The sequence below is a fragment of the Centruroides sculpturatus genome, unplaced genomic scaffold (assembly GCF_000671375.1).
Source record: "Centruroides sculpturatus isolate CEXI.00-Female unplaced genomic scaffold, Cexi_2.0 scaffold294, whole genome shotgun sequence".
NCBI lineage: Eukaryota > Metazoa > Arthropoda > Arachnida > Scorpiones > Buthidae > Centruroides > Centruroides sculpturatus.
Window position 1 is genome coordinate 212119 of NW_019384468.1, and position 15117 is coordinate 227235.

Genomic DNA, 15117 nt, shown 5'->3' on the forward strand with positions numbered 1-15117 from the left:
TTGTTTTAGCCCAGAGAACAAATTTTTCCGGTTGATTACCAACGAAAAGCTTCAGGATAAGTGATGTCACAATTCGCGCGAATGGATCGCCCAATTCTAATCCAGTGTACGATCCTGAACGCACCCTTGGATTCGTGTTAGAGGAGTAACTTAAAAGCGAAGCTGTACTGAAGAACTCATTTGTTGTTCCTATACTAGTGTTCTTTTGAGTGCTTTCTTGTTTAACATCACGTAACAAATACATAAAATACATTTCTTATACCGAAAACAGTACTTATACATATAAATATTCCCTTCCTTATCTGAAAAAGCCCCATCTCTATTTTACAAATAGATCTATTTAGTTCACTCATGCTTACTTGTATCGACGGTCTTGGCAGATGATGTAATTTAGGCCCATATGTGCATACCTTTAAAAAGGTTAAAATTTTATAGTTTAACAAGATACGAAACAGAAAATATTTATAAACATTATAGAAATGAAATTAACAACAAAATCACGCGAAATCTTCATTGTTAGTGTCATAGGAAAGAGGTTTTCTATCGCTCCTAAAGGTCTAGATTCGATTTCTGTATTGGTTTTCATACATTTTTTATGAATAATTCGGATTATTGCTTCATGAGTTGTGACAATCATCTCATTAATTAATTAACTTTTGGAATGTAACCCGTGTTTTGCATTATTCCTTTGTTTTGTATAGCACGAATACGTATATTACGGCATTTTTTCGGAACGTAACTATTGTGTCATATGAGGTATACCTGTATATTGATACACCAAATAAATGGGTAACACCAAACGAATAAAATATGAATACAAAATTTCAAAAAAGTCATATAGAAAATTAATGCGGTCGTTAATCATACAGGCATCACTGCTTCTAGTGTTAAGTGTATTAAAATGCTAACATAAATTAGTGCTTTCACTGTAAAAATACAGGTAATGCTTTACTGCTTCTCCTTTAAAAAAATACAAACGTCATAGGATAAATCAATGCAGCATTATTTCTACTCTAAAATATACGAAGATAATATAAATAAGTATGAATAACACACACAAATAATGATTTCAACTATTATTTGTAGCCTTTGCACTAGTATATTTATAAAGTAATTTGATATACGCATAATAAAAAGCCAACAGTTAAGAATTTATAAAGAAATAAGAAGAAAGTAACAATGGAAAAAATAAAATGGACAAAAGAAAATAGAAAAACAAAATTAAATAAGCTTTAAAGCGAATTGAATAAATATCCGGAGGTGACTCTAAAAAATTCAACGAAAGACAAATGCATTATAGATATGAAACAATAACATTTCATCTAATTAAATCAATTGGATTTCTTGTCAAATGTTTCTATTTTTACACGAAAGTAAACATAAATTAATTATAATAATAATATACATAACATAATAAAACCCCCATTGTATCCCATAGAAAATCAATAGGATAAAGCGGGATCATCAGAGGATCCAGGGATGGAGTAAAGTCAATTGAATAAAAAATGAATTTGATAAAATTATTAAAAAAAATAAATTATAAATTTTATTATTTTCTTAAATTTTTTATATTTTTATCAATTGTTTATAAATAATAAAAACGGTTATTGAATTTCGTCGAGGTCTTTCATCCGTTGGTTTCTGCGGTTTTTATTAAATAAATAAGTTATCTTATAACTTATTTAATTGAAAATATAAAGTATAATTTATTAATATATTTAAATTAGGTTCATTAAGACGTAGTTTGTGCCAGGCCCTAGGCATGAAGTGGAGCGTTATAGCATCACGGGGCCTCAAGTTAACATGTACAGTGTTAACTTGAGACATTTTTCTTTCGAGGGAATTTTGCCGTATAAGATTGGTTTGAGGCCCTCTGTTGGTGGGGCCCCTTTTTGCCCACAGGATAATGCTCCACCATGGACTAAGCCAGGCCCTTCGTGTATAATTTTATACAATGTAAAAACCAGTATTAAAGCAGAATCTATCATTAAGGTCCGATACGTGGCAGGGGCATTTGGCTAGGGCCTCAAAAATATTTGTTATATATTATTCATTTCATTGCAGTTCCTGTGTATTTAGGAATGAAATGTTTCATTTTTGTGAAGTGTTTTCTTTAAAAATTATAATTTTATTCGTTTTTCTGGTGTTTTTGTACACTAGAGGCCTCAAAAAGTAAGTGGATCTGACTTAATTTTTAAAATCTGAGAGGCCCTGTCACGTATTACTTGATTTACAGGGTATACTGTAATAAAACCGAGTAGCATTTCAGATTTGTACAAGTTTGAAGACCATAAAAAAGGCCTCAAACAAGGCCTTAGACAAAACCTCGAGTTGTTATAATGATGACTTCCGCTTCTGCACAGTAGGCCTAATCAAATAGAAAAAAAAAATGTGGAAAGTCATTTACTTAGTTTACATTTACAGAAATTGGCAACGAGGCCCTAGTCAAATCTGGGCTTTCGAGGCCCCTATGTAATTGACACATTCTATGACAATTTATTTAATATTGTAATATACAAGAAATACAAGAAATACTATACAAAAATCGTCACTAAAGGTTAAGAAAACGGCAAAATAAGGCCCTAGATAAGAGTAGACTTGAAAGGCCCGTTATGTATACGTTTATATAACGTAAAACACTGCATAATTCTTTTACAACTTATACTGGAGTAAGTCTGACTATCGATCTTGTGTGTTTGAAGTTCCCAAAAAGAGAGGCCCTACACGAGGTCCTCTATCATACTGGTGTACGACAATAAAAAAAAAATCCGTATTAAACCTGAGAAAAGTCACTTACTTTCCACGTAGTTATCTATTTTTGTAGGGTAATGCGTTAAGCATTACGCTACAAAAATAGATGAGGAAACTAATGAGGAAACTAAGTTGAATGGGGAGGGAAAAAAGTACAAGGAAACTATATTATTTTTATAAAGAAAATAAGCTTTTAAGAAGATATCTTCGAATGATTAAACGATATTCAAAGTACAGGTTGGAAGAAGTGGGGGATGTTTTATGGTAGAAACCTTCATACAACACATTACTAGAATGGACGATATACTAAACAGATATGAAAATAAATGGAAGTATAGCAGCAAAAGAAGAAGAGGAGATAGAAGAAAATGAAGAAGAAACAGGGGAAGTATGATTATTTATTAATGATATCGTTCCACTATACAAAGCAATATTTTTAGCTTAAAGATTAGACAAACTAAAAGACAAGAGAGAGAGAGAAGGGGGATGGCAACGAATCTATAGCGAATCACGTGATTAATAAAGAAATTAAAGATTAAGCAAACATTCGCTAATGCCATCTGTGAACAACTACATCAATTACCCCTCAGTAAATGACGTCTTCATTCCCTTGTTATCGATCGGTTGCATTCTAGTTTAGGAACATTGAATTTGTTGCTGTAAAATTACCGCAAAATTATGTGATGAGGATTAAATTTTAACGCTTATTCCTTGTAAAAATGTGCTTTAAAACTCCATTAAACTGTATAATTTTTTCGTTTACGTACATGTAAAGTCTGTGTAGGTGTATTATAATCGCTTTATATAACGGTTATAACCGTGAATAATTAATTACTGTTAATGTAGTTACACCACTGCTGCTGTATAATTTCTGTTATAACGGTTATATTATAACGTATAACACCATATAACATGCTTCTGTAATAACAAATATATAAGAAAACGTGTTATAATACCTTATAAATATGCTTAACAATAAAAAAAGTTATAGCAGTATGCCCCTACAGTAACATAACACACATTATAATACACATATAATACTTTAATATAGTAACCTAATGCAAATATATATGTTACTATAGTAACATACTTACGTAGTAACTCAATATAATGGTATGTTACTATAATACGTGTGTAGTATGTTACGCTAAATACTACAGTAACATAATTTAATAATGTAAACATTCGACGGAGTTCCTTCCCCTTTAACAATTAATGATACATTAAAAAATGCGAGGCCTTAAGGGGTATAGATTCATAACTCGAGGCCTCATAACAAAGCCCTACACAAGCAGTAATTATGAGTTAAATACAGCATATAATGAGAAAATAATGTAGTTGTTTTCTTGGTTATTAATACAGGTTTTATTACCGTAATTTGTTATAGTAGTATTATTAGTAATTTCCAGTTCAGTTATAACCAAACAGGATCATAAATTTCCATAGAGTAATAGTATAAAAGCATTATCAGCATCATACACCAAAGCTTAAATTTAATAGTAGCTTTATTACTGTAATAGTAAAGCTTATTTAATAAAATTAATTACAATTTTTACGGTAATTTTTCTAGGAGAAAAAAAAAGGTAAAATAAATAAATAAAGGAAGAAGAATTAAGTAGAAGAAACATTAATTTAAATACTTCATTCGTCTAATGTTTGCTATCTCAGGATTAAATTATGTTACTGGCTTCATATGGAGCAGAATTAATTTATTAAATTATTCATTTTATATCTATAATAGCATCATAAAATTCATCTGAAGCGTAAACAAAATTCTTTCGATCGAAGAATCAGGAAAATAATTTTCACCTCGGGACTGTGGATAAAATCCATAAAATTCCTGCTGATCTTTATGTTACTGTATAATATTAAAGCAATTACAGTAATATTTTTACTATATTAACAGCATTTAAATATAATTAAACTCATTAAAATCAATATAAATCTAGCTTTACTGTAACAGTAATAATAATTTTTTTTTACAACAGTAACATCATTTAAACGTAATTAAACCAATTAAAATCCGTAAAATTTTGGCTGAATTTCATGTTACTGTAACAGCTATTACAGTAATATTTTTTTACTACATTAACAGTATTTAAACATAATTAAACTCATTAAAATCAATATAAATAATGCTGATGTTTAGTTAATGTAACAGTAAAGAAATTACAGTAACATTTTTTTACTGTATTTAAACGTTACTAAATCCATTAAAAGTGATCGGAATTTAAATGAAAAATTACCATTACTTTTGTTACTATAACAGCATTAAAATCCTTCGATAACGTAACAGTAAATAATATAAAGCAGTTGATTTAATTATTATCGTAAATCATATTTAATTATTTAGAAAGTTGGGATAAATCATTAATAATTACTACTTCGAAAATGATTTAGTTTGTACCTATAATAGCATAATAAATCTAGAATTCTTTTATGTATATTATTATATATTTTTATTTTTTACGGTGCTGTGTACTGATTAAGTAACGTTATAAATCAGTTATTACTGTAAAACAATTACGTGTTTCATGCTCCTTTAATTATACTATTACAGTAGTAAAATTATTGATGCGACAGACGGTTTTCCGGCGCGACTCTAATTAATTATTTGCTAGCTAAAAACATCAATTTGTAGCTGTAGTAGCACAAACACAAGAGAGGAGATGAGTTTATCCCAGGCTAAACTCATTTTTTCCTTTAATTTTTTCTCTCCTCCTCCTCCTCCTCCTCCTCCTCCTGCTCTTCTTCTTCTTCTTTTTTTTTCCACCTCTTCAACATCCTGTCTGCGAGGTAAATACTTGGATTTATAACAGCTTAGGTGCATAACAAATTTCACTTGATATTTATTATTCTAGTAGTAAAATTGTTACGCTATTAGCTTTGGGACAGATCAAAACGTATATTTAAATGGAAAACACTTTAATAAAGGGGAGAGAATGCTGATAGGGACCACCAGTTGTGCAGCATTCTCGGCTCATCCTCATCGATCCGATGCTTCTCCTCTTGTCTTGATGCAGATAGCTGCGCAGATACGTTATTGTATTTAATTATTCAGATGTAGTTAAGGGAATTGTAAAGTATTTATTCAGCACCAACCGTCCATTTTCTGATTAAAATTGATCGAAAACTGTTTAACTAAAACAATTTTTGAATGACAATAGTGCTAATTTGATTGGAATTTATTCCATGATTTAAGTGTTTTTCCATCTTTATTAATTAATTTAAAATCACTCCTCCCCTTTATCTATACTCATCCCCCTTTTCATTGATGAATTTTGATTATAAAAAAAAGTTTCCCTCTATAGGGATTTTTAAAAGGGGGTGCCATTATAAGGACTTTTATGACGTATTAAATTCCTACTCTTAAACCTTTAATAACACCCCATCCCTATCCTTTTAATCATTTAACAGATCAATATAGACAATAACTTTTTTCCTTAAACCCTTCTCTTAATTGAGATTCTCCATTATTATTCCCTGTTAAAATTTAGGGTAACTTCCCTCTATAGGGATTCTTTAAAGAGGGGGGTGTCATCGCAGCTATTGCCACAATATTTATGACAAGTTTCCTCGTCTCAACCCTTAAAAGCACTCCACCCCATCAAGTCTCGAAGGCCCTTTAATCGTTTAGAAGGTCAATACGATATTTTTTATGAGATGACGGTGTTAATCTGTTTCGAACGTATTCAAGAATCTACCTTATTAATTAATTAAAAACCTTTCCCTTATCCATCCTGATCCTCTACTTCATTAAAGGATTCTCAAATTACTACGATTCTAACAGGGAAACTTCCCTCTATAGGGATTTTTTTAAAAGGTACGTCATCGTAAGTTTTATAGAGGGGGAGTATTGCCACGATGTTTATGATAAATTCCCTCCTTTCAATCCTTAAAAGCACTCCACCCCCGTCACGTCTCGAGGGCCTTTTAATCGTTTAACAGGTCACCACAATGGCACAATTTTTAGTCACCCGAGGGCATCACTTATGACTGTCGACACAGAAAAATATTTTAATGAGAGATCCAGTCATTAACCCGTAATAATCACTAATATTTTAAGTAAAATATACTTAAAATATTTTTTAAAAAAATCCCAATTTAAAAATGGCACCACAGACTAAACTCATTAGATGATATTTTTCACATTAATTTTAAGTTGAAGGTAAAGAAAAATAACAAATAATAATAATATAAACCAGGGTTATTTATATTGTTATTATTATTTTTTCTATATGTTCATAACTTTTCGAAGTTTATTTATATTATTATTAACGTGTTTAAGAGCGAAACAAGTGCGCATTATATATGCATGAATGTACCATAAACAGCATTTTTCCAGCATCCCAAAACTCTGCACTCTATTACTGCAAACAGCTAATTCGTCCAAAACACATTATCTCCGATCGAATGCTTCGCGGCATGCCTCCCTCGTCACGTGATGTTGCTGCCTCTTTCCAGGGTGACATGGCGTTGGTATGGTACGGAAGGCACACGACGTTCTGCTGCTGCGGTTACAAGATTCCGGACGACACTACAGAGTGCCACGACGTTACGAAGTATCAAAGAGCATCTTTAGGGATAAGCATGAAGCATGGTGCAAGAAGGACTCCATTAAACAGAACAGTAACGAGTAACAGAAGAATGAAGATGCTATCCGGAGATAGCCGCTTTCCTGCAAGGAACAGCATGCACATCAATCCAAATTACATCAAGTAACAAGAGGGAAAAAGAGAAGAAAAAACGTACAAAAGTTTGTTGCAGTAGGTAAGTAGTATTGTCTTTACGTAATTTTTACGTCTAGAAATACGGAATTTTCTAAATTGCAAGCGTAACGATTTATAATGGTGGTAGGTTGGAGATGAGGAAGTTAATTTCTGTTAGGGGTTGTTGTTGAGATCGATCGATAATCTTGTTTTAAGCGCTGATGAAACAAACATGGCTGCTGTGCTAATGAAACTGCGTAGAATCTACGCCATATTGTGTTTGATCAGTTTTATCCCAAGTTTAACATTTGCAAATTAATTCCAACATCTTCCAACTCCATGCTTCTTCCATCTCTACTTCCAATCATATGTTTTGTGTTGATGCAAGAGCACAGCTGATTTTTTATACGATATTTATCATTTTTTACTGTATAATATTAAAGCAATTACAGTAATATTTTTACTATATTAACAGCATTTAAATATAATTAAACTCATTAAAATCAATATAAATCTAGCTTTACTGTAACAGTAATAATAATTTTTTTTTACAACAGTAACATCATTTAAACGTAATTAAACCAATTAAAATCCGTAAAATTTTGGCTGAATTTCATGTTACTGTAACAGCTATTACAGTAATATTTTTTTACTACATTAACAGTATTTAAACATAATTAAACTCATTAAAATCAATATAAATAATGCTGATGTTTAGTTAATGTAACAGTAAAGAAATTACAGTAACATTTTTTTACTGTATTTAAACGTTACTAAATCCATTAAAAGTGATCGGAATTTAAATGAAAAATTACCATTACTTTTGTTACTATAACAGCATTAAAATCCTTCGATAACGNCATAAAATCATTAAATTTCTCCGGTAATTATAACGGAAATCAATACTCTTCCACTAAAGAAGTGCGCGCTTGAAATTACGAAAAAAAAAGTCACAACTACCCCAGCTCTATAATAAGGAAAACAGTTAATTATAATTAATTATAATGTGAAAAACTATCATTATTTAATTAAAATTAATTTTAAAAAATCAAAAGTTTTGCTCCGTTAATGAAGAAAAATATGTCCTTTGAGTGTCATCAACGGAGAAAATCACTCTCTTGAGGCAATGTTAATGAAGAAATTTCCAATCAATGACTATTGTTACAGATAAAAATCACGTCATTTGACGTTGCTGATGAAGAAAAATCGCTTGGCCTGTTATTGATGAGCAAAAAACTTGCTTTTTTGATCATTAAAAGCGCAAAAAAATCCAATAATTACATACATATGACACATTTAGTGATTGAAAAACTCCATTTATTTTTGCTTTAAAACATGTGAAAAATATTAAATTTTCTTCACCAAACATTAAATTTTCGTCTACAATTTTTTATATAAAGAAATAAACATAATAACTGTATATTTAAGCAGCATTTTAGAACCTTTCTAATGATGGAGATTAGTTAAATAAATGCCATAATTATATAAAATATGCAATTAATTTTTAATTTGAAAGATTTTAAGCATAATATTTTATAGAAATCTTCAGAAAATTAGCCAAAATTTTCCAGAAATTTCCAATATTACGTTGGAAAATTTACATTCCTAACCATTTCCTGCATTAGCAGCTTGCTGATGAATCTCATTGGATCACGGCGATGACGTCGATGACGTCAATTTAATTAATGCGGAATATAGCCGCTACTGCCATCTACGTTTAATTGAGCGAACTAAGTTTTTAATTATTTTAAAATTAATTTTATTAAAATCGATCATTTTAACTTTAATTTAACTTATTACTTTTTTTAATTAAACAATTTATATCCTTAATTAATTAATATATTTTATACGTTATTAAAATTAATTTATTTTTTAATTTTATAATATTTAACTTAAACTCCAATCGTAAATATATATCTTCGATAAGTTTACATTGTTTTCGTATCGATTTTTCTCAACAGGTTGGAGTAAAGAAGTAGAAAAAGTAAAAAGTAAACTTTTTTAAAGTTACAAAACAGTAAATTTATAAGATTTTAAGTATAATTTTTTAAATTTTAAATTAAAATTACGCAGTTTAATTACGTACGCCATCGATAGATGGCAGCATTAGCACCATGGTAACGAAAAGGATAATTAAGTTTGATAAATCGATATTTTCACGTTGCCAGCTTTATTTCATTTTATTTTAATTTTTTTATTATTATTATTTTTTTTATTTTCTATTTTTATTTTCACTTTGCTTTGTTCATTAGTGCATACTGTAACTCGGTGGAACTATGTAACGGATATGCTCCTGTAATGCTCACTGCGGGGCAGGACTTTGTACCTTGTTTTAAATGTACAATTAAACTAATGAATGAATAAATGAGNATAAATTGTTTAATTATTATTTAAATTTTGAAAATTTTATTTATTTATCATTGACTGTCAACAAATAAATTTACTCCATTTTATAAACTCATTTTAATTTTCTATTTTATTTTTTATTTAAGAGTTTCGACTTTTATAAACATTTTATTTACTTTTTAACAATTATTTTAAAAATTCTTCTCGAATTCTACTTTAAAAATTAATTAAGATAATTCTAGGAGGTAAAATAATCATATTAGAAATTTTATAAGATTAAGGTGAGATTTTCTTCTAGAAAAATATTTTTTTTTTTTCTGGATTCTTTTTATGAATTAATTTACAAAATTTTATAAGTGAAAAGGGAGGAATACGTGCTCTTACGCTGTTTAAATCGGCGTCCCTTTCGCTGCAGAATATCCCTTATGGGATTTATAAAAGGATGACAAGAAAGATCAAAAGGAGCACTTCAAAGTGTAATGGCATCTAATATAAGATTATGACAATAAGAAATCCTTTAAGGATAGAAAATAGAAGAATAAATCATGATTATACGTGAGACAGAAACTGTAAACATTGTTTTTTTATGCTGCTTAATGCGTTTTTTTAGCATCTTAAGGCTAAGAATCCTCTCCATTCATTAGTAGAGGGAGAAAGTAATGAGTATATTGAAAGTAATAGTAAACTTTCAGGGATGAAAATCGATTTTTTACTTATTTTTTTCGTTCTTAACCTTGAGTTATTTTTGATACAAATCGCAAATAACCTTGTTGACTTCGTATTGATTAAGGATATTTCTTTATTTGTGCTTTACTGGGTTTCTTAGATTATAATACCTTTTAAAATAATAATAATAATATGCTTTTATATATAACAATTTAGAGATAAATTTATTTTATTAGGTATTAAATTATTATTGGTTTCATTTACATTATTTTTCTAAATTTTAGATAATTAATTAAGTCAATGATTTTTCTTCCTTTTTTTTTTAATAAAGTAGATATTTAGAATAATTTCTAGAATATATAATAAATATTTATTTATATAAATTGAATAATTTTTTTAAAAATTTATGTCTGCGACGTCATTAATTTCATTGTTGTTACCTGTACTTCTGTATTTTTTAGAAAGGTAATTTCTGTTTTATAAATTTAAATATAAATTTTTAATAAATAAAATAATAAATAATTAATATTTTATTTTTCTTATTATTTTTATTCTATAAGGTAAACTTTTCTCAAAAGTATCATTTTTTATTTTCATACTTTCTCATTCACTCTATCGACTCTACTGGGATCTTCTATCCTCTTTCTCCTCCTCTTTCTCCTCCTCTCACTCTTTTCCTATCTTCACACAGCTTAAATTCTTAAGTAGGCTCTACTTTTACAATAATAATATAAATATTTTAATTAAATTGATAATTAAACTGTAAAGTTACAGTTCCTGAAATTAAAATTTAAAAAGAATTAAATAATTAATAATTAAAATAAGAATTTATAATTAAAATTTAGTGTTTTAATGCTTGTTAAATATTACATTTTACCACACTAATAAGTCAAAGACGGTGTTTAATAAGCACTAAAAAAATAAATTGCCAGTATAAATTTCTTCTTTATTTAATTTATTTATTTATTCCTTTAATTTCTATTTTTTAAATTCTTATTTAAGTAATTGTATATAGAGTTTTGCTATTTTCAGAAATGGAAATTATATGTAAGAGTTTGTACATGTTAATGTTATTTCTAAAAGGAATTTCTCTTAATTGATGTATTCGTATGTTGAATATAACTCTGAATTAATTTTAAAAAGCTAAAAAAATATTATTTTAAAATAATAATTAATTATATTAAGTTTATTTTCTCTTGTTTAATGAATAATCTCAAATTGACGTATATTGTAGTCTATTTTAATCATTTATATGCGTATAAATAAGTTATAACTTTCATTCTGTAAAGAAAAAATTATATTATATATTAAAATTTAAATTATATCTGTAAAAAGTGTTATAGATATTATAAATTAATTTAATTATTTCCCTACCCTATTATACTAGCTTTTGTCTAATTATTTATTATGATTTCTTTGGTGTAAATAAAAAATATATAGAATAATCTGCAGTTTTATATGTTGTTTATGTGTATGTGTTTATAAATTCATTAAATGTTAGTAAATGTTTACATTAGAGATGCATTTATTAACATTATATCAGATTACAGGTACATTCAATTATAGATTTCTCTATATTTTTCTTATTTACATATGAAAAATCATAATAAATTCTACATATTATTAATGCTGTATAGAATAAATGATTCCATACATAATTACATTTTGCATCTAAGAGTAAGAATAATAAATTAATACTACATTGGATACATAGAAAACATGAGTATAACACATAAAAATTGAGTAAAATATATTATTAAATTATGGAAAATTTAATTTAGATAAAGAAAAAGTTTTCATATTAAAGCAAAATTTATAAATGAATTAATTTTTTAACATAAAATAATATTGAATTACATTGAAATAATTATGAAAATTAAAGAAAAAACTTTTTTAAAAACTTAAAAAATTAAATTAAATGAATTTTTTTTAAAATTAATAATCAATAAATTCATTATTAATTAATTAATATAATAATAAACGAGAAATACCTTAGCCCCTGAAAATGCTACTTCCCTGATTAATAAGTGAGTTATTAGGAGAAGCCGAACATCATTCAATACATTTTAATATTTTAAATATGGGCGTTATTTATTTTTATTATATTTTTTGACGTCACGAATTTAATTTGAATTTTAAATTACTATTTGCTTTCGTGTAGGAACATTTTTAAATTTAAAAAATAATTACTTTGTTTTTTTAAATTCGTCTTATATTCTGATTACTTGATTTATCAGAATTTGTGGTTAGAGTCTTGAAAATTTATTTACATAAATATATTTATATTTATGTTATTTTTAATCTCGTCAATCGATTATTTCTTCTTTTTAAATTTAAATTTACTTTTAAACAGTTTTTCTTAGTTTAGATTTCTTTCAAATTTAATTCAGTAAGTCGTTTTCATAGTATTTTTTTCAGATTTTTCTACTTTTTTACTTTATTTATTTTAATATTTATTTGTCAGATGAGTAATTTTTGTACATTTAAATTAATTTTTAAAATTTTTAATTATTTTTTAATAATTATTTTTATAAGAAATATTCAAGAGATTAGATTTTAAATGTATTCCATGACATGCTTTCATTCATTCTGTCCTATTTTTGTGTATTTATCATCATTCTACTTTATTTAACTACTATAATGCTTCTATTTTCTTAAAAATTTAACTTTATTTTAGAACCAATTTTCTTATCTCATCTCTCCTACATTTTTTTCTCATATAATTTTTTACATAATAACCTTTATTTCTCAACGTTTCCTCCACTTTAATTCTTATAAAAAAATAAATAAATTATAAGGTGAGGGATTTATAATAGTGTTCTTTAACTAAATTTCTCAATTTTTTGTGACTATAAAATATAATTTTAATCGTTATGAGTCAATTAATCCGTAGATTCATTTCAATTATCCGTCTTCCTCTTCTTACTCCTACTCGAAATCTAATCAAATTTAGCTGTTTTTTTTTCAAAAAATAGCAATAAAATATCTTTATTTTAAGCTTTAGCTTCTCCAATTTCGATTAGAATATATTTTACGTCACGTTCACATTTTCAATTCCGGGAGGATTCATTATAATAAGAATACATTGGAAGCGAAACCGGTTCCACAAAGAAGGGAAGGAGAATGGGAGGGGCTCTTGTACGTTAGGTGCAATTATGTTGCTCTGGACCCATCACTCATGTTAATAGCTTCTTTACTTTCCTCTTCTCTCTACTATTCATCCAACCCCGACAATAAACTCTTCCGCCCTCTGCAAATTGAAGGTCATCGAAGGTCGGTTGCACCCTGATGTTTCAATTCTATTCTTTGCCATCACTCGACCGAAAAAATCATATTTTCGAGTGAAAATAACCATAAAAAATGGTTATTGTACATTCTGAATTAAAAAAAATCGATTGATGTTCGCTTCTCGAGTAGAATATAACATTATTCTGTTCGAATAAATCGTTATTCCGTTGTTCCTCTCTCTCTTTTTTTTTTAAGATGAAATTCTTGGTTGTTCTTCTTTCTGAAGTAAAAGTTTTAGCTTTATTTCGCTTCAAACTTCTTCTTCTAACTTCTATCTTATTATCATAACAAGATCTCTTAATGTAGCACCCAGTTCTAGTTAACAAAACATACAAAACTGTTACACGACTACCACTTTAGCACACCTACAAACATAACTCCTGTTAACCCACGATAAACTGTCATAAATTTCTCATCCAAACGTATAAATATCTACATGCCAACTCGTAAAAAGCTTTATCCTTTTACAATTTTCATAAATTCGAATTTTATTTAGCACAAATAAAAAATAAAACACCATTAATGCACTTTATCTTTATCAGGATTTTAAAAAAAAAACCCTCAAACGACACTTGTACTGATGAAACTTTTTATACCATTTTATTGCCCATTTTGCATGTGTTTCGGCAATCTAAAAAAAATATCTTAAATTTCTTTAGAATGGGTAACAAATAAGCACGCTTTGCCCTATATAAAAATTGCTATAGGTAGGTGGTTCTCGTTCTACAGCGTGTGTTTCACTCTTCGTTTAACAAGTTCAAAAATTAGAATAAAGAAAACAAGGTTTTTCTTCACGAGATTAAAGCTGGGAAGTATCATTAATCACGTCGTATTTTTTTTTACATTTAACTTTATAATTAATTGTTCTAGGAAGCTAAATATACTTAAAGTGTTACGTTTCCTTATACAAATTTGTAAAGATGATTATATCTCAATCACACACGTAAAAAAATTCTACATGAACTTTAGACCTAAACTTTAAATTATAATTATGTCTTGAGCAAGGAAAAAAGTAATAATTTATGTACAAAAATGTAATATTTTAAGATTTTAACATATATTTTTCTAGTCTGAAAGCTTGAAAATTAAAGATAATTTTAAGCATTTTATTTAAATTTACGTAAGTCGAACTAAATAGCAGGATCCTATATATAATATGTACAAGAGGCCCTTTCCATTTTATTAAATAATAATTAATTTTAAAAAATATGAGGCCTTAAAATATACCTTTGTAGTAGTAACTTGTTTAGGTTTTGTGTAAATCCGGTCATGCTTAGAAAATATATTTAATTTGATTAAAATTTAATTAATTAAATTTATGTTTTTATTTTATATGTATATAAATTATAATTATATT

At 27.5% G+C, this 15117-nt stretch overlaps 1 long non-coding RNA gene across 1 annotated transcript in view; it reads left to right on the forward strand.

The window, feature by feature from the left end:
• Positions 1 to 7187: 7187 nt before the first annotated feature.
• The window catches only part of LOC111621100, a 35338-nt gene continuing 27408 nt past the window's right edge, over positions 7188 to 15117 (forward strand). The window contains exon 1 of the long non-coding RNA XR_002756001.1: positions 7188 to 7521. This is a non-coding gene — a long non-coding RNA (uncharacterized LOC111621100). The remainder of the gene's footprint in view (positions 7522 to 15117) is intronic.